The sequence below is a fragment of the Triturus cristatus genome, chromosome 5_2 (genome assembly GCF_964204655.1).
Source record: "Triturus cristatus chromosome 5_2, aTriCri1.1, whole genome shotgun sequence".
NCBI lineage: Eukaryota > Metazoa > Chordata > Amphibia > Caudata > Salamandridae > Triturus > Triturus cristatus.
In genome coordinates this window covers 625,976,769-625,998,625 of record NC_140588.1, presented here as the reverse complement: position 1 = coordinate 625,998,625, position 21,857 = coordinate 625,976,769, and positions in this window count along the sequence as shown.

The following is a 21,857-nucleotide window of genomic DNA, read 5'->3' as shown; positions in this document are numbered from 1 at the left end:
CACTCTCCACCGCCTCAGTCCCACTCGAAGTGCCTGCCCCGATGTCACCGCTGGCACTGGTGCTCGGTCCCTCCGTGCCGTCTGTGTCCATGTCTCCCTCCATGTCCCCCGACGATGCTGTGGGCAGGGTGAAGAGACAGAAGTTAATCATACACCTGTATACATATGTCACATGAGTCAAATCTACTTAGGTCACAGTGCATAGCCTGAAACAAAGGAAGAGTTACAACTACAAAACAAGGTACATATGTAGGCCCTGCAAGACACAGTTGTGTGACCCACCATGCCATGGAAAAACTATGGAGAGCATGACACAATAGCAAATGAGATGACATGGAATTTTGACTGAGGAACAAGGCCCTGGGGACAATCCAGCACTGCATCTGCACCACACAGCGTGGCAGGCAATAGGGATGAGCAGGGACCATAGGCAGGAACTAGAGGCACATGCAGCATAGGTAATACTGAGAACATGCCCACCCTGACTGGCACACTGCACCTTGAGTGTATGTCCAGACAAACATCACACACTGGCCAGTCCTAGCAAGGCGATGACAGGTCTTGACATGTAGGCCATGCCCGCACCACCCACCCCCTACAGGGGACCAATCTGTGGAGACACAGGAAGCACTTACATCTCTTAGTCAGGGTGAAATACACATGGGATGCAAAACTTCAATATTGCACACAAACTACCCAAGGTGCGGCTGTCCAAATTATCATGTACAAATGGGCATCATCAGATGATTGCAACAAGACACAAAGGCAATGGCCACCGTGAGTATGTAATAGGAAAATCAGGCCAGGCTGTACAGTGGACACTTGCAATACATCTCACGTCAATATACATGGTGCCAGGGGACAATGGCACAGAGCACAACCTATGCTGTAGACACAGAGATTGTCGACATTCTCGGCTTACACACATGATACCTAGGAAAAGATGCCCCTGGGGACAGTAGTGGCCACACAACTCCATGCACCTGAATGGAAATGACTGCAACACACGCTAACATCCCTGCACTATGCGTAACGCACAATCATGCACATCATGTCACAGGCCACCACATGGGACATGCCTGCTGGAAGGCCTTGCACTCGAGAGATTAACTCCCATGTCTGGAATCAGCATTAGTGTCAACTGACATGGAACCCACAAGTCCAGAAATGGACAGGGCACAGGCAAGGTCACTAAACCTGTTACACACCACCCCCACACATGATGCTGCAGGCATTGGACACTTGGAGAATGTGTCAGGCTACATAACTTTGTGATGGAGTGACTACACAGAGACCAGGGAACACATTGCAAGGAGGGGAAGGCAGGCAGGAGAGCACTGCAATACTGTGGGGAATAGGATCTGCACAGCACCATAAACCCTGGAAGTGTATCCATGGAACATTGCACTTACAAATGCTGGTGAAACACAACAAACACACACATGTACCTACCCCCTTCCGGCTGCTGCATCTCCTGTAGACGCCTGTCCAAGTCAGGAAAGACCACCGCCAGCACACGTTTCTGGATGTGGGAGAGACGGCGGCGCCCGCGGTTCTTGTGGCTCTCAGGTGAGTCCCCCAGCAGGACCCGTGCGATCCTCCGCGTCCAGCACCGGATATCCTGCCAGCGTTTCCTCACCTGGGTCAGGCGCCGCTTCCGACCTTCCGCCCTCCTCACGGCGCTGACGGCGTCCAGCCATATCTGCTCCTTGGCAGAGGCGTCTACCTGTGAGGATGGACAAGTGACACTACATCAATACACCTGGCACATGTCACAGGGACACTGATTAGAACACATTCGCTGTTTACAACAAGGCCCAGTATGCATCCAACGCATTGCACCTTTGTCATAGGGACATGATCCTCTGGGGAAGGGCAAAAGCAGTACGTGCCATTGAAAGTACACAGGTGGAATGAGGGCAACGACACAATCAATGATCCAGGCTCACACTGTGCATCACACCCACCCCTCCTGTTTCAGGGCACTGCTGGGAGTGATAGGCCCCCACCCCTCCTGTCTCAGGGCACTGCTGGGAGTGATAGGCCCCCACCCCTCCTGTCTCAGGGAACTGCTGGGAGTGATAGGCCCCCACTCCTCCTGTCTCAGGGCACTGCTGGGAGTGATAGGCCACCACCCCTCCTGTCTCAGGGCACTGCTGGGAGGTCTCTGCACCCACACCTCCTGTCTCAGGGCACTGCTGGGAGTGATAGGCCCCCACCCCTCCTGTCTCAGGGCACTGCTGGGAGTTATAGGCCACCACCCCTCCTGTCTCAGGGCACTGCTGGGAGTGATAGGCCCCCACCCCTCCTGTCTCAGGGCACTGCTGGGAGTGATAGGCCACCACCCCTCCTGTCTCAGGGCACTGCTGGGAGGTCTCTGCACCCACACCTCCTGTCTCAGGGCACTGCTGGGAGTGATAGGCCCCCACCCCTCCTGTCTCAGGGCACTGCTGGGAGTGATAGGCCACCACCCCTCCTGTCTCAGGGCACTGCTGGGAGTGATAGGCCCCACCCCTCCTGTCTCAGGGCACTGCTGGGAGTGATAGGCCCCCACCCCTCCTGTCTCAAGGCACTGCTGGGAGTGATAGGCCCCCACCCCTCCTGTCTCAGGGCACTGCTGGGAGTGATAGGCCCCCACCCCTCCTGTCTCAGGGCACTGCTGGGAGGACTCTGCACCTACACCTCCTGTCTCTGGGCACTGCTGGGAGTGATAGGCCCCCACCCCTCCTGTCTCAGGGCACTGCTGGGAGGACTCTGCACACACCCCTCCTGTCTCAGGGCACTGCTGGGAGACATCAGGCATTCCCCCCCCCCTTGGGACCCCCCCTACAGTACATAGCATGTGTGTCACACCTGGACACAATGGCAGAAGTCACAGTCACAAAAAGGGACACAGTCTGTGGCAGTGGACACTGCACTCACCTGATAACCTGGTCGCCCATACAGAATGGGGTACCGTGGGAGGATCACATCCACCAAAGCCATGTTCTCCTCCAGGGTGAATGGCTGTGACCTCTCCACAGCCCTTGACATGGTTCCAGGTAATCAGTAGCAGCAGCTGGGTCGCGAAATACAGAGATGTGCAGGCAAGTGCTCCCTCATGGGACCTGGCTGCCTTATATCTGCCTTGCTGGCCCATCTCATGCACAGGAGTACAGAGTGATTGGGCACTCACATTTGCATCCTATGTTTCCTCCAATCCCTTCAAACCTAGCAGTCTGTGGGTTCTCTATCGGTTTCATTTTCCTGCATGATGTCAGCCCCACAATCACATTGCAACAAAGTAGAAGAATTCCAACTGACTTCTGCTGTGCACCTTCCAGAACAAATTCGAAATTTGAACTTGGTCTCCATGACAACCAGCATGCATGTATGCCTTAATACTTGTCCCTCATGTGTCCCCTATGTAATTTGGAGCGTCACACACAGGTACGGTGTGTTTCGGGGCCCTAGGGCACCCCAAATGCATTGCAACGGCCTGTACACGCGTGCCTACGTTCACAATCACTATGGGTCTCCTCGCGTATGCGTACTCGTAGTGGTACGGGCCGTACACACGCATGTATGCTCACTATCACTATGGGTCTCCTCGCGTATGCGTACTCGTAGTGGTACAGGCCGTACACACGCATGTACGCTCACTATCACTATGGGTCTCCTCGCGTATGCGTACACGTAGTGATAGTGAGCGTACATGCGAGTGCACGGCCCGTACCACTACGAGTACGCATACGCGAGGAGACCCATAGTGATAGTGAGCGTACATGCGTGTGTACGGCCCGTACCACTACAAGTACGCATACGCGAGGAGACCATAGTGATAGTGAGCATACATGCGTGTGTACGGCCCGTACCACTACGAGTACGCATACGCGAGGAGACCCACAGTGATAGTGAGCGTACATGCGTGTGTACGGCCCGTCCACTATGGGTGTTCTAGCGTATGCGTACTCGTAGTGGTACGGACCGTACAAATGCCTGTACGCTCGCCATCACGATGGGTACACATACGGCAGCACTCCCATAGTGATTTGGGAACGTACACAGGCCCTCTTAGCAGCAGTACGGCAGTTTTCACACATCACAGTGGTGATAGGCGGCACACAGGTAGGAATAGGGCGGACATACTTGTCCATTGATGGACATACTTGTCCATGGATGGACATACTTGTCCAGGAATGGACATCAAGGCATCGTCTGTGCATTACTATATGTGTGGGGCACAGGTGTGACAGGCTGTGATGTGGAACATTACTCCTGAGTGGAGAAGGCACCACATGTATGATGAGATGTGTACAGGTGTACTGTGTGACGGTGCAATGTGTGCCAGGCATGCCCTTGACTCCTTTGACATGTGTGCATGTCGTACTGCACACTTGGGGTGAGCGTCACTGGCATGGCACGGACACCAACACACGGAAGTGTCCCCTGATGCCCGGTACAGGGGTTACCACACCTGCCTTGACACTACCCACGGTGCACAATGTGACTATGTCATGTATGTGTGGGGGCTTCCCATCAGGTTGATGTTGGTGCACCCTCAAAAGCTGCAGCTGTTGCAGCAACCAACATGTGTCTGTGTGTAGATGGATATCGCACACTGTTCCGCACACCATGCCACATGTGGTATCGGATGTGAGGTGCACATGTATGCATGGGACACGGAGTAGCGTGACATGGACATGTCTGCATCCTCACAATGATTGTGTGGTGAGTCATGACATGTGCACCGGCATGGCAAGGTGTGTGGGCTGTCCTAGTGTAATGTCATGTGACCTGTGGCTCTAGTGTTCCGCTACCAGTCTCTGCAATCGGCATCCTACTTCTGCAGATGTGTGGGCGTATGTCACTCCTGTCTTGCGTCTGGCTGTTCACTTGCACTGGGACACAGCTATTCCCATGCCATGTGGAGGTTCAGAATCTCCGTGTGTAGCTGGGTCTTGGTAGGAGTGTCACCTGGCAGCCATACGTGTCCTGGGCATGTAGCACATACCTGACTCCCTATGTAGCATATGTGTATTGACAGATTAACATGTGCTCAGTACATATGACTTGTTGTCGTAGTGCACTCACTCTTCCTTGTCACTTCCTAATTACTGCAGAGCGCCGCCTCTTGCCCGACCAATTCCGGACTTGGCTGCCATGCGGGAGAATGACAGCATCCGTTGCTACCGCTTCCCCCAACCGTTGATTCTGGAGTTGACGGCGAGACTGGCACCACACCTGCAACCGCAGCACAGGTATCCTACGGCACTGACACCCCAGCTGAAGGTAATGGCTGCCCTACATTTTCTTGCCACGGGTACCTTTCAATATACCATAGCTCATGTTGGTGGCATGTCCCAGAGCATGTTCTGCCGTGTGCTGCATGATTTCTTAGAGGCCATGTTGATTCACCTGGATGACTTCATCAAGTTCCCAACCCCTGAACATTTGACTGCGGTCAAGCGTGGATTCTATGCCCTGGGAGGGATGCCCCATGTCATTGGGTCCATAGATGGGACACATGTAGCTTTGGTACCACCACACGCACGGGAGGTGCGTACCGCAATCGGAAGCACTACCACTCCATCAATGCCCTTGTGGTGTGTCAGTCCAACATGTTGATTTCACATGTCTGTGCTCGTTTTCCAGGATCAGCACACGATGCCTACATCATGAGGTGTAGCAGGATGCCTGAAATGATGATGCAGCTGCGCAACGAAAGGGCATGTGTTGTTGGTGGGTACAGTCTGTCTGTCCTTCATTTTGCATAGCCTACCTTCACAACCGCTTCACCAGTTCTAACGATGTCAATGTGCTTCCCATGTAGGGGACGCTGGCTATCCCAACATGCCTTGGCTGCTCACACCTCTCCGCAACCCCATCACGCCGGCCCAGCTCCGCTACAACACCGCCCATGGCCGGACAAGGCGAGTGATAGAGAGGACGTTTGGCCTGCTGAAGAGCCGCTTTCGGTGCCTCCACAAGACCGGCGGCGCCCTCCCATATGCCCCTGCGAAGGTCTGCAAAATCTTCATGGTCTGCTGTATGCTGCACAGCATGGCAGTTGAGAAAGCTGTGCCACTCATCCTGGATCAACATGACGAGGACCATCCAACCGTGGAGGACGAAGGGCTTGACAATGGGGCTAGTGATGTGGAGGATGTGGAGCCGCAGGAGGACATCCGGACTCGGCTCATACGCGACTTCTTTGCTTAGTGGTGAGTACCAGTGTCTGAGTGTGCACGCATTGGTCCCCGTGTGGCATGTGTTGTGATGTGTGTCTCCACCTGCATGTATGGCACGTGAGTCAGAGGTGTGTGTGGGTGTGTCACTGGAGTGATGGTGCCAGTGATGGTTGTATTTCCCCAGTCATAATTGTGACCTAGCATGTTGTCATCCATACATGTGTCGAGTAAATGCACATGCAAGTGGCTGTGCTTTTTGTGGCTGACTTCTTGTGTGTCTCTCTTCCCCAGGTACTTGCGCATGCCGTCTGCTGGTTGCATTGTTGTGGCACTGCTATTCCTCATGGACACGTCATCGTGGGCTGACTCAGCGTTACAGGCACGGACACGTTTGGAAGTATCCATAGGGTAAGGGATGCATCAGGGGTGTATTGGGTGTGGCAGTTGTTCACGATGTATGCACACTGCCCCTGTCGATGTTTGGTTCCTCTGCAGACATGTTGCATCACCATGGGACACGACATGCAGCTGTGTACACCTGAATAGATGGTCTGACTGGTTGACAGTCATCAGTGATGGGATAGTGGATTGTGATGATGGCATCAATGTGTGTGACACTTCCCTCGGACACATACGGTTAGCATTGGCTTGACATGGTGTGGGACTTCCACATCGGCGGATGAATGGTGTATGGCAGGCTCTCCGTGAGCAGCTGTGGGTGTTTAGCTGTTAGCCGACAATTGTGTGCCAGTTCCATGGCTAACACGCATTTGTGCTGCAGAAGGGGGGTGCCAGTGTTGGTCCCACATGTTACTCCACAAGATGTGTTCATGTGTACTTCAAGTTGCCTCTGCAATCCCGAAAACATGACTAATAAAGGTGTCCCTATGCCTCCAAGGTGCCTCTTCTCAGTCAATGCTGGTGTGTTGCCACGGTGCATCCAGCATGTCTGGCATGGTTTTCCCTGATTGTGGCTATGTGTCAATGTGTCGAGTAGCAAGATGCAAGCTGTGTGTGTGGGCTGAGACTGTGTAGTGGGCATGATGTCCATGACTGTGTGGGTATTGTGAAATGTGCCATCCCCATGCATCCAACGTTGCCCAGGCCCCCATTCTCTGCATCCACCGGAATCAAGCTTGCAGGACATGGTTCTGCCACCTGTCTACACATACCTGCATGCCCCCCAGGACACTCCACATGATCCCTGACCTCTGCGCATGACTGTTGCTGTACTCAATGTGTCTGTCAGCACGGTTGTGCGGCCACCCCCTCAGCTGGTTAGGCCCATCACGGGTGTGTATGGTGCTCCATGTCTGTCTTGCCTAATACACTGTGACCCGTGTGTCCTGTGCCAGACTCAGGCCCCAGGGTGTGGATGGTTGAAGTCAAAAGAGAACTCAGGCATGTTTAGACTTTACAACACACATGTAAGGTAATAATGCAACCAGCAGGCATCTTCTCTTCATAGTGTGATTTATTATTTGGGGGGGGGGGATAAAGTGAGGGGCTTTCCGGGAGTTTGGAATCCAAAGTTCAGTAGGGGAGTTGGTGTCCTTGCCATTGGAAATCATCAGAGTCCATGCCACAGTCTTTGTCAACATTGGTCAGACAGTGACCAGCAGGGCCATGTGGCAGAGAATGTCTCTTGATGCTGTGATGCTGTGATGCTGTTGCTCCAGTGGGCCAGGTGCCAGGCCAGGTGTCCTGGGAGATGGTGATGTTGCGCCGACCCTCACGGTCTTTTCCGTGGACGACCCGCCCTCCTGCGGGGACCCTCAGAAGCAGGCCGTGACGACGTCTGGGATGCTCCATCGGATGTTTCCTCCTCCTCCTCCTGCTCCCTCCCTGTGGGTGGTGATGTTCTCCGCCTTCTGGCACAGGGAGGGTCGGCCATGTTGTCGGCCATCCGACGGAGTGTATCGTGAATCCCCTGGAACACCGTCACTTGCTCAGCCTGTCTGTCCTCCATCCGTCCTTGGTGTCGCTGTAGACAGGCATGTTGCTCCGCATGTTATTGGGCCTGCTGGGTCTTTATCTCAGCGAGGGTCCCCTTGATCTCATTGAGGGTGGACACAACCTGGGCCATGCCCGTGGTGTCCTGCCGGTATGTGTCCATGATGTTATGGACATGGGCAAATACCGGTTCCCCAGCCAACTGGTCAGGCTCGCGCCTCCGCCGTCCTCCACTCCCACCACCCCTGCCCACTTGCACCTGGCCTGCCCTTGTGTGTACATCGGGTCTCCGGGACCCCTGAGGGGTGGCATTGGCGTTGTCGCCTGCCTCCTCCTGGGTGCCCGGGACACCATGTCCCTCCTGGCCAGCCTGGCTGCATTGTGGTGGTGGGGCAGGGATCCTGGGTGTCTCCTGGGATGTGGCAGGAGTGGGGGTTGGCACAGTTGTACCTGACACAGGTGCTGCAGGTGGTTGGACACCAGAGGGGCCAGGTCGGTCGGGGTCGTCCACAGAGTGGTGAGAGTGGTCGCTGCCGGTGGGATCGGGCTCCTGCAGATCCGGGTCCTGTGAGTCATCCCCCCCAGTGTTGGGGGGTGAACCACGACATTGACCTGTGTGTGAGAGAGACAATGTTAATTTTGGTCCATGCAACATCCATGTTTCATCAGTTTCAAAGTTGGCACTTTTCCTCTTGGAATTAGGATCTGTCTTGCATTCCACTCACAGTGCACTTGTGCATGGGTGTGTACCTTGGGCACCACTTTGGCCCCTTTAACTATGTGTGGCACAGTCTTACTTGCTGCGTCAAGTGTGACTGCAGTCAGCAGTGGAGTGGGCAGGTGTGGCGAGCCATGCATTGGCGCCTTCCATCTAGCACTGTACATGTGCACATGGAGTGGATCCACACACTTATATAATGCAGGTAGCTGTCGTTGTGCTCGTGCACAGGTTGTGACATCGCCCTGTGTTTTGCCATGGAGAAGAGGGGGGGTTCTGGCACTGGCCACCCTTGTCTACATGCACGCAGTCTACCTGCTGACGAGCAGACATTCGCACACGCCACACGGCAGATTTGCTCTCCCTGTGTCTCGCTCCCTCTCTGTCCCCCTCTCCCTCCCTCCGTGTGTCAGCCTCCTCCCTCTGTCCGTGTCCCTGTGTCTCCCTCCCTCTCTGTCCCCCTCTCCCTCCCTCTCTGTCCCCCTCTCCCTCCCTCTCTGTCCCCCTCTCCCTCCCTCTCTGTCCCCCTCTCCCTCCCTCCGTGTGTCAGCCTCCTCCCTCTGTCCGTGTCCCTGTGTCTCCCTCCCTCTCTGTCCCCCTCTCCCTCCCTCTCTGTCCCCCTCTCCCTCTCTCTCTGTCCCGCTCTCCCTCCCTCTCTGTCCCCCTCTCCCTCCCTCTGTGTGTCACCCTCTGTCACCTCAGGCCAGCTTCCTGGGCACACACTGTTAGCAGATCTTTGAATGGCCCTTGGCTTGTTGATGTGAGTTTGTTTCTGATCTCCAGGCACCCATTGGGTGTAGTGTGTGTCTGTGCGCTGCTGCTGTGGTGGTGTGTGCTGCCACTCTTTCACAATGTTGGCTGTTCATTAGCTGCTGTCATGTGCAAGAACGTGCCGTCACCCCCATGTGTTGATGCAAGGCGTCCGCCATTTGCTGGCAAGTCTTTCCTGTGTGGGGACACAGTGTTTGTCTGGCTGTGACCTAGGCCATATGGGCAGAGGGCATTGTTGTCTGCTTCTGAGTTGCACTATGTGGATTTTGTGGCCCACCCTCCCGCCATCCGGGTTACCGTGTCAGGTGTTGGTGTCTTCTGTGGCCTGTGACTTGACATTGTCCAGCTGGGTGCATGGGGCATGGTGGCGGCAGTGGCATGTGCGTGTTCATGGAGTGTGGTTGAGTCATGCGATGGCTTGGGGTGGTTGCGTGCCTGTTAGTGATTTTGGTTGTGGATGACGTTCCCCCCATGTGAGGTGCGTTGTTTGTGTACTCACCCGGGTCTCGGAGTCCTTCTAATCCGTCCACTGCCTCCACCGGCAGTATGGCCATCACCCTCTCCTCCCAGGGGTGGTAGTGTACGGGTCTGCGGGAGGGCCCTCCTCCAGTGGCGTTGGCCTGGTTGTGTTCCTCCTGCATCTTGGCTCGGACCCTCCTCCGCAGATCGTACCACCTGGATTGGCATTCCTGCCTGGTCCTTCTGGTGTCCCCAACAGCATTCACAGCATCGATGATGGTCTGCCACATGGCTGTTTTAGCTGCCATGCTGGTGTTTCTGACCAATGTTCCAAAGAGCTGTGGCTCGACTCTAGAGGATTTCATCAACAAGAACCTCCAACTCTCGGTTACTGAACTTTGGATTCTTGGTAGTGGGCATGGTGAGGGGTGTGGGTGTGGATGGTGGGGGGGTGTGTGTGGATGGTGGGGGGGGTGTGTGGATGGTTGTGGGTGTGTGGGTGTGGTTGTGCAGGTGTGTGTGTGTGTGAATGTGATGAGGGGGTGTTTGTGAAGGTGGTTGTGTGAAGGTGTGCAAGTGTAAGGTGTGGTGAAGCTTGTAGTATGGTGCTGTAGGTTGTCTGTGGTGTCTGGCAGCAGTGAGTCTGTTGCAAAGGCTCATGGTTTGTGTGTGTGGGCCCTTTTTATTGGTCCATTGGTGGGTGTGGCTGTGTTTGAAGTTTGGGTGGGTGTGTTATAAGGAGTGGTGGTGTATTGGGCCTCTGTTTGTTTTTGGCAGTTGCAGGTCAGTGAATGTGTTATTTTAGTGGTTGTTGGACATGTTTAGTGGCTTTTTGCCATTCGAATGGTATATTCTTGTGTTGTTTTGTTTTGTCCTGGTTGTGTACGTGCGTTTTTAGCGTGTGTACGGTGTGTACATGGGCCATTTGGTTGTACGGTGCTGTCCTTGTGTGTGGCTTGGTACGACTCGTACATGCGGTTGTGATGTTGGGGCATGGGGTGCGCTCCGTACTTAGGAGGTAGTGGTGGGGGTGCGACTCTGACGTACAGGGGTGGGGGTACGACTGGAACGTACAGGGGTGTACATAGACGGTGGTACGACACGTACAGGGGTGGGGGTTGGACTCGAACGTACAGGGGTGTAGGTACACGGGGGTATGACACATACAGGGGTGGGGGTTGGACTCGAACGTACAGGGGTGTAGGTACACGGGGGTACGACACGTACAGGGGTGGGGGTAGGACTCGAACGTACATGGGTGTGGGTACATGGGGTACGACACGTACAGGGGTGGGGGTAGGACTCGAACGTACAGGGGTGTACATAGACGGTGGTACGACACGTACAGGGGTGGGGGTACGACTGGAACGTACTGGGGTGTACATAGACGGGGGTACGACACGTACAGGGGTGGGGGTAGGACTCTAACGTACAGGGGTGTAGGTACACGGGGGTACGACACGTACAGGGGTGGGGGTTGGACTCGAACGTACAGGGGTGTAGGTACACGGGGGTACGACACGTACAGGGGTGGGGGTAGGACTCGAACGTACAGGGGTGTGGGTACACGGGGGTACGACACGTACAGGGGTGGGGGTAGGACTCGAACGTACAGGGGTGTACATAGACGGTGGTACGACACGTACAGGGGTGGGGGTACGACTGGAACGTACTGGGGTGTACATAGACGGGGTACGACACGTACAGGGGTGGGGGTAGAACTTGAACATACAGGGGTGTAGGTACACGGGGGTACGACACGTACAGGGGTGGGGGTACGACTGGAACGTACTGGGGTGTACATAGACGGGGGTACGACACGTACAGGGGTGGGGGTAGGACTCGAACGTACAGGGGTGTGGGTACACAGGGGTACGACACGTACAGGGGTGGGGGTAGGACTCGAACGTACAGGGGTGTAGGTACACGGTGGTACGACACGTACAGGGGTGGGGGTACGACTGGAACATACTGGGGTGTACATAGACGGTGGTACGACACGTACAGGGGTGGGGGTTGGACTCGAACGTATAGGGGTGTAGGTACACGGGGGTACGACACGTACAGGGGTGGGGGTAGGACTCGAACGTACAGGGGTGTGGGTACACGGGGGTACGACACGTACAGGGGTGGGGGTAGGACTCGAACGTACAGGGGTGTACATAGACGGTGGTACGACACGTACAGGGGTGGGGGTACGACTGGAACGTACTGGGGTGTACATAGACGGGGGTACGACACGTACAGGGGTGGGGGTAGGACTCGAACGTACAGGGGTGTAGGTACACGGGGGTACGACACGTACAGGGGTGGGGGTAGGACTCGAACATACAGGGGTGTACATAGACGGTGGTACGACATGTACAGGGGTGGGGGTTGGACTCGAACGTACAGGGGTGTAGGTACACAGGGGTACGACACGTACAGGGGTGGGGGTAGGACTCGAACGTACAGGGGTGTAGGTACACGGGGGTACGACACGTACAGGGGTGGGGGTAGGACTCGAAAGTACAGGGGTGTAGGTACACGGGGGTACGACACGTACAGGGGTGGGGGTTGGACTAGAACGTTCAGGGGTGTACATACATGGGTGGGGGTGTACATACACGGGGGGTACATGTCGGACGTACGGGGGCGGGGGGAGTGTTGGGCGCGTATGCGGGCACATGTCTCCATGGTTGCTATGGGAGTTCGGTGCGGACGGTGTTTTTTCCATACGGTTGTGAGATAGGACGCACGGGATGGATCGTGATTCCTCGGTCGGACTTCACCTTTCACATTTGTACGGTAAATCGTCCGAGGACATGTCGGACACATTTTCCGACCCGAGGACGTGTGGGGAAAGATTCCCGATGCGGTTCGTATGGACTTTTTCCCATGCGAATCGTGATTGCCAGTTCGTACGGCACTTGTACGATTCGTACGGTAAAAAGACCGGATACGAGTCGCACGGGGAATTTTTTTACCGGATCGTAATTGGCACCTTTGTGTGCAAACATTTTCATTCCCACATGCACAAAATCTAGAACTCATGAAAAAGTCTTGAGAGGAGGTTACTGTCATGATCAGGAATCAGATGACCATTTTATTTGTATCCCCATGGACAAGGCTAATAAACAAGGAAAAAATATACCTTGATTTTACAGGACTACGAGTACTATGATCCTTTGCTTTGATCTGGCTGGGCTTCTCCTGTATATAAGTTAGCCACACCCAATTATTAACGCTTACTATTCAAATTCTCGCTCACTGGACGGAAAGGAGGAGTGCTCTCTCTGACTTGCAGTTGTGACATTCATGGAAGCTTGAAATGTTAGTTTGTAAGTTTGCAGCATTTGGAATCCTCGTGTAGCCTAATCGCTCGTAAATCTGCCAAGTGAATGTGGCCTCTGTTACACTTTTGTAATGCATGGTAAGCAGCGTTGTGGACGACTTCCACTAGATGGCGCTCTAGGACAAGGAATAGTATAATTTACTATACAACACCTTCCCTACTGTACGTAGACTGGAGTTGGAATAGTAAATTATACTACTCCTAAGTCCAGCGTCCTCCAACGCAAGTCGTTGTAACGACTTGCGTTGTCAAAACCGTGATGTAATGTACCGCGATGTAAATGTATGCGTTGTAACGTCATACATTCATGACAGGTATGCATTTGTCTCTCTTGCATGGAATGCTGGTAATGGCTTTAAATTTCAAAAGTTGAAAGACTTTGTACAAACATTTAACTCTTCAAGAAAAATAAGACTTTACTTTGTTATCAAGAAACACAATGAAAGGACATTCAGATTGTCTGGTAGTGAATGCTGTTAATTTGTTTTCAGTTTCAAAAGCTAAAAGATTTGATCTACCAAGTTAACTCTTCTGAGTACAACTGTGATTCACCATGTTTATTAAGAAGCTCGAAGAATGTGGATTTGTCATGTTTGACAGTGAACCATGTTAGGCGCTTTCAGTTACAAATGTTTAAAAGACTTTGCAACAATTAACTCTTTTGAGAAAAATAAGACTTGCTTGTTCAGAGGCTCCAGGAAAGTGCAAGGACTAATTATTTAACTAAGGTGATCTCCCGGAGTAATTCAGTCAATTGGCAAATACAAACTCAGATCAAAGTATCATTGACATTACTAAACAAGCACTGAGAAAAGTGCAACCTTGGTGAACTATAACAGTATTATTGAAGCATCAAGTGTTGAGGAAAAATGCAGCTGTTTGGTGTTTCAAAGACACAATGAATTCAAACGCTGATTAAAACGCAATCGTGAGAAGAATTTAAGGAATAAATATTTGATAATGCTGAGGAGAGCTGACTCAATCATGAGAAGATAATCACACAACTTTATCATAGATAGCAGGTGCAAGCTATGCGTTATTTTCTTTATGAGAGAAACACTGTGGAAAAAGAACAATCATATCAAGGCTTTTTCCTCTCTCTGTTTCCTAAAAGATAAATACAAATGTTATTTTGGAAAGTCGATCTCCCTTTGAAAGGAAAGATCTCAAGACCTTTATTGAAGGTGCCAGTGGTATTACAAGTATAAACATTTTAGATGATTATTGAATTTGAGACATGCACATACTATACTAAATCGTTTTACATTTGTCATTTTAGACCTCCTTCCCAGCAGTCCCTTTCCCTCCTTGTTCCCCTCAACTGGCATCACAGTGGTCCTGTGTTAGTTTCGTTTAGGAACCCAGTGGTGCCTGGAGGTGGGTCCATTCTTAGAATTGTGCCATTCCTTAAAAGCATAGAATTATTTCCTGACAGGCCTGGCTCCCTTGCAATGCTCTGCAAACCAGGATTTAAGGTACTTTGTTCAGTGGGTCTAACTGGGTCCCTGTAGCTGGCCCATGCACCATTGGGGTCAGCATGAACTCGTGACTATGCCCTGGTCTGGGACAACCAGATATCCACAGTTTGCGCTTTGTGCTGTTCAGCACTATTTTCACCGAAATCCCTAAACTTGCATATCTCTGATTCTACTGATTGGAGTTTTGTCATTTTGGTCTTAAGTTATTTATTAGAATGACTCTATGCGATTCTTTTTGTGTGATGTTTTAACTTAATTACTGCCTGAAGTGTTGCACAAGTACTTTGCTCATTGCCTCCAAGTTAAGCCTGACAGGTCTGTGCCTGCTCTGCTGCATGATGAGGTTAGTAATCTGCAAAGCAGTTTCTAGGAGTGCCTTATCTTAGTAGATATTTGGATGAATTTCAGTTTCTGAAAACTAAATACAGTTGATGGTGTGCAAGGCCACCTCCTTTTGGTATGACAATTGGTGGCTAGTCTCCGTGAATGAATACGTGATTGGAATTCTAACAGTACCAAATAGACAGCTCAATGAGAAATTGCGGTAGCATGTGCCTCCATGTGTTCTCCCCCAGCTTAAACTACAATGCTCATAAATGTAGAATTTATTTTTCACTGTGATCTGTCCATTAAAATACAAATTCATAAACTATTATTAATCTGCTTTGTGTCACCCCGGGTGGGAAGGGTGTGGCCAGACGTGGGTCCCGTGCTCTCCATGCCACTGGAATCAAGCTATCCTGGCTGAAGAGGGGTGAAACCCTGAAACCGGTCTTAGAGTGCTTGTTTCCAGTCCAGGGAGGACCTGGCTTGGCAGTTCGGGCTTGACTGTTCCCATGAGGCACAGGTTCAAGACTGATTTGCATATGGCTGGGTTCAAGCTGGAATGGCATGGTGAGCAAACAAACGATGGATTTAGGCCCAGATCTCTGTACTGGGGTGAATGCATGACATTGTTCTGCATTCTGTCCATCAACTGTTGTTTTTGCATTTGTCACCCCGAGTGGGAAGGGTATGCTCAGACGTGGGTCTCGTGCTCTCCATGCCACTGGAATCAAGCTATCCTGGCTGAAGAGGGGTGAAACCCCAAAATGCTTGTTTCCAGTCCAGGGAGGACCTGGCTTGGTAGTTCGGGCTAGACTGTTTCCATGAGGCACAGGGTCAAGACTGATGTGCATATGGCTGGGTTCAAAATGGAACGGCATGGTGCTCTCCATGCCACTGGAATCAAGCTATCCTGGCTGAAGAGGGGTGAAACCCCAAAATGCTTGTTTCCAGTCCAGGGAGGACCTGGCTTGGTAGTTCGGGCTAGACTGTTTCCATGAGGCACAGGGTCAAGACTGATGTGCATATGGCTGGAACTGGAACGGCATGGTGAGCAAAAAAACTATGGATTTAGGCCCAGATCTCTGTACTGGGGTGAATGTATGACATCGTTCTGCATTCTGCCCATCAACTGTTGTTTTTGTTTTGTACCTCAGAGCCACGTTCAAAAGGTACTTTCTCTTTCCAAGAAGGGACTTTCTTCACAGGCAGGCTGCAGTAACACATTGTACATAGATCTCATAAATATCCCATTGCCCAGCTACAGGTAAGACAGAATGCTTTAGCCCAATATACCATAAAAGTCTCTTTGACATTTCACACTATCTAGCAAAATTACAATGGCTTTCGGGGCAAACCAGAATGTTTTAAATTTTCATTGCTTGTAGCACCATTCCATACACCAGGTTGGCTATACCGTACTGTGGTCTCACTTCCACAGGTGTGTGCCAAATTAAACCATCATTTTTCATATGTTCACCTCTTTTGAACCCCTGCGGTCAAAAAGGCTAAACTGGCATCAGATCATTATCTTATGCTACCTCTAGGTTCTGAGACAAGTTCCCTTTGAATATTTGTTTTCTCTATAGTCTTCATCTTTTCAAAATAGGTCTTTTAAGGTACAGCTGCATCCTTATTGGGTCATGCTTAGTGCTGAGTTACCCTGGGGGTGGGGCCACTGTCATGTACTATAAATCCTAAATTGTCAACAACAAAATCAATGAAAGTTGACCATTTACAATTCTTCATTCTATTGAAAATATGTGCACTTCTACAATTGGAGCATAGCAAAAGTTATTACAGGTTGTAGCAGTAATAGGTCTTTCATATCGCCTACTGTTCCATCTTATCTTCTGAAAGTAACTAGACCTCATTGACACAGACATCAATCAGGAATTATTTCTGTTCACTTCACTCCAAAGTCTGAATATTATTTATTTTTACTTATCCTTAACTTATGCCAAACTACTTCTTTAGACAATCTAATTTCTAATTGTAGAAAATTAGTCACTACCACCAAAGACTATATGAATGGCTCATCCCTACGATGATGGAAGAGAAATGCCACCTCCATGAATTTGAGCATGTAGAAAATGGCCATCATTTCTCTGCTGTCTGTTTTTGCTGGCTGTATAACTCTGTGCACTTTACCCTGCTAACCAGATGTAAAGTGCCTGTGTTCTTCCTTTCAACATGATGACAATAGCATACTCTTCATTGGCATATTTAACTTATTTATAAGTACCTAGTACTATGTGTACCCAGGACCTGTAAGTTCAATGTTAAGGGTGAACTGTAGCACCTATTGTGGCATCTACTTCAGTGACAGTGCGAACATGACTGCAGACTAAGCATTTGTTGCCTGGCTCTTGCCGTTTTAAACTGCAAATTTAACCTGTCAAACAAAAACCTTTCAACAGGCAAAACCTTCTTTTTTAAAGAATTCTAAGTCACACCCAAGTAAGTCTAATTGCCCATAAGTTATAATGCATGTTATTTAAAAGTAGGGCATAGTAAAATTTTATGTTAAACACATCCTTACGGTGAAAATGTGCTAAAAGCAATTTTGACTGTAGCTGGGTTGGCTGATCCATAAGAAGGCATTGGGATATAATATTAGGTTTAATAAATGGAATCTCTGCCTTGGAAACAACTACTATTTTATTGTTTTGACTTTCCAAAATATTTATTACAAGTCCAATTCACTGTCAGATTTGTAATAAATAACTTAGAAAGATGACGTTTAAAAATTTACATTTGCCCTGACTGAAGTCCCTGGAGATAAATCTGTATTTTGTTCTTCCGCTTTGACCAGCTAGTAATTAGCATTTGCATATGCTTAAATGAGCTGCAAACTTGTTCCCAGACATGGACAAATCTGGGCCCAAAGAGTTGATTAACTTCAAAGAGGCCTGCCATGTCACAAGCAGATGTAGCTAATATCTAGGCCTGCATCAGTCTTTTGTCCCCCAAGAGAGACCGGCCTCCAATCACAGTGGGCCTCTTTTGACATGACAGAGTTTGACAGATCTGCTAACTTTATAACTAACATTTAGTGCACACTTTCAAGGAAGGAAACAAAATGCTAAAAGAACTTGTGTCTATCCACTGTCTAGATGCTGAAAACTCAGCTTTGTTGTGCCAGACTTCAGTTTCTGAGTTTGTTGAGGATATAGGGACTGCCTAAAACTGGAGTTTGGTGTTAGATGAGGAAGGACACTAGGATTAACATAGTAAACTCCCCCCACACATACCCAGCCCTCACAGCAGAAGTTTAGTGTAGCCAAAGATTTCGGCCATCATGAAAATGCTCAAAGATGGTAGGGTTTTGCCCTGGGTACTTTTCCCCATTAGTTAGATCATCCCTAGGAGTCATTCCCACCTACTAGCTCATGCCAGGCATGAATGAGGCATCCACAGTCACCCAAATCAGAGCATTTCTAGAATGTGGACGAAAAGAAGAGAACTGAGCCTGCTGTCTGAGAAATGAGAAGACGCTACCTGCTCTTCCTCTTGTACAAGGGACAAAAAAGTGGAATCCATGGGTCATGAGGCCAACCTCTTGTTAAAGCTACAAGACCACAACAAGCTGCAAGAGGACTTTTCCTGCAACTTCAGAGCTGACCAGTGGCCTTTGGACCGGGACTGGACCCTCCTGTTGGCCTCTGAGTGCCACTCTGTGAGTCTTTATGTGCGTCCCCTGAGGTGCTTGGGAGCTTTACAAGTGTACTCCTGTAGTGGATTGGGGCTTAATGGACTACAGTAATAAGATAAAATCCCTTGACCATCTTCAAGTCCATCCAAATTGCACCTCAGCACTCTTCTACCGCAACCAAAGACTGTCATAAGAACATTGTGCTTCTTGGCATTATTTCTACTTAAAACTTAAAAAGGTAATATCTCCTGTTCCTCTCATTGGACATCTGTCATTTTGGTGTCAATGTGTTAGTTACATCCTTCTCTATTTTCCTAATATTTTGTTTTTCTAGAGTGGTTCACCCTGACAAGGATTGTGATTATTATTCGAGATGGTGGTTTAGCCCCTTAAACTAGGAACCCAATTTCTTACAGTACTCATATAACAGTCTGTAGACATGCTCAATATGTTCTCATTTGAAGATAACGTGCCTTAGGGAGAATCTGTAACCCCAGGGTCTCACTAGTAGTCAACGTTGCTGAAGCCACATCCACCTCTTCTTTTAACACACTGAGGTGATTTATGTGCATTAGGGAGCTGAATAAGAGTTTGGAAGAGATAGTAGCCTCTCCGACAAACTGTAGATCTATCTGCCTGATTTACAGTCAGGCATACATTAAGTATGTCAGTGATGAGCCAACTTTATCTTCTTTGCTGACATAGTCTTCAAGCGGCCAGATGGAGCAAGAACTGTCAGAGGTTTCCCCATTAACCTGCCTACCTGGTTTAGAGTGAGCAGTTGAAAGGCCAGTTTCTACTATCCCATATCACCTTAAGATCTTACTACCATACCTAAATATAAAGTCCTTTTAACGTTTGGTTTTTCAGTGAATCTTTGGGGTATTTAGATTATATTCACCAAACCCCCTCCCCGTCCCCGCTGAGAACAGCTTTTGACTGTGCACAGTGGTTGGTGGGTTGGCCACGGACACTGACTATGACCAGACACTACTCCCAGCATCCTGACAAGCAGCCCAAAAATCACTCCACACAGCCTTTAGTTGTGCGTGGCAGGGGGGTTGGCTACAGAAACTGGTCTGGCCTGGCCTTTGGAGTTGCTGTTGTTTATGTCATATGCACTTGTGTTTTTGTGTGACTGCAAATTCCAGACCAGCATTTTGCATACATTTTTGAGAATGTTGCATAATTTCCATAAAGTAAGTGTCACCCAGGCTTATTATTACCTCCTGGGATTCTGCGATAACAATGTCCCATGTGAAATCACAGTGATATCCATCAAGCAGGTATACTTAAAGTGAGGATTATTCGATTATGCAATCAGGAAGAACAATTGCTGTGCTTTTAATCTTTTGTTACCATCAAGAATTTCTCTTTCTAAATATGATTTTAGATCTTCTTTATTTAATACTACAAATGACATAATTATTTGTTTTATTTAAAACCAGAGCTGGAATGATTATAGGAAGCATATTGGAGGGAGGTTATGTTGTAAAATCATACATATTTAAATATATTTTGGCACCAAATGTATTTTTTTTTTAATGATAACTCACAAATTGTGTAAATATCTTCATATTGATATATAATTATTTTTACTTGTCATCCAGTTTTCCACTACATACCATATCACATTGGGTGAATTCATTCCTTTAAGAAATGAGATATAAATATATTTTTCATTAGGCCACACTTACAATCTTGCAACCACAATATAGAGTACTGTAAAGACAAGAAATTCCACATTATCAGACAATGTGTAAATCTATTGTGTGATGAAATAAAATATTAGTCAGAGACACTTTTTTCAATATATCCAATTAAATGATATATTATAAATGCATAGTTTTATCAACATTCACATAGAAACAGTATTATTGTCGATGGTATTTTAACCATCATGGAAAAATAATCCTGAAACAACCTGATCGAATTCACCCAAAACAATAAAGATTTATGTCTTATAAATTCAGAAAGTAAATGAGCGTGGCTTAGCTTGGAATTATGCATTTCATTTATTAAAGATATTTTGACATATAATGGTTGAAAATATAATTTAATTCATAATGAATCCACCTTAAATATGATATACTGATTTTCTGTATAAACGTAATAACTGCACTTATGTTTCCAAATATTAATATAATTGTTGGAAGTAGTTAATGAAAAAAATATTACTTTTAATTTGTATTTAAAATCCTACTATTATTTTGGAAATATTATGCTTGTATTAAAAATTGCCAAATATTAATATCATTGTTGAAATTAGTTAACAAAAAAAAATACTTCTAAAGTGTAATACAAATTCGACTATTATTTTGGAAATCTCATGCTAGTGTTAAAAATTTACATTTGATTTAAATATGATTTAGTAAAATTACACATAAATAAATATATGGATATTTCATAATGGATTTTAATTATAAATTCATATATATTTACCATATGTTTATCTTATAACCATTTTTTGCTGGTAACTTGCTTCATAATCTACACCCTTTTCCACACAATCTAGAAAAGGAAATCCATCAGTGGGAGAATTAGCTCTCCTGCAAAATGACATATCAGACCCATCTGGTGTGTCTGCCTTGCTCCTAAATACTCCCACTTTCACAGGGTCAAATAATACATGCGCACAGAGTCATAAAGCCTGTAAAAGGTGAAAACTCTTGAATGACCATGCAGAATGAATGGATTTGCTACAACTTCTCCCTTCGCTGCCTGCTGTTAAGATGGACTTTCAAAGTGCTTTGTCAAATTTTAAATCAAATAAAGGACAATTTCACTGGTGTGGGAACATTGATTGGAGCAGTCACAGATCTTCTATCAGTTATTCAGGACCATACAGCATCTTCTGCAACCACCTCCCGTACAATATCTCATGGAGATATAGATATGGAGAGCACTGCAGAGCTCTGAAGTGCCACACACTGAGGCCCCTGCCAAAACATTTCTGTTCAAAATCCAGTTCAACAACACTACACTACACATTTTC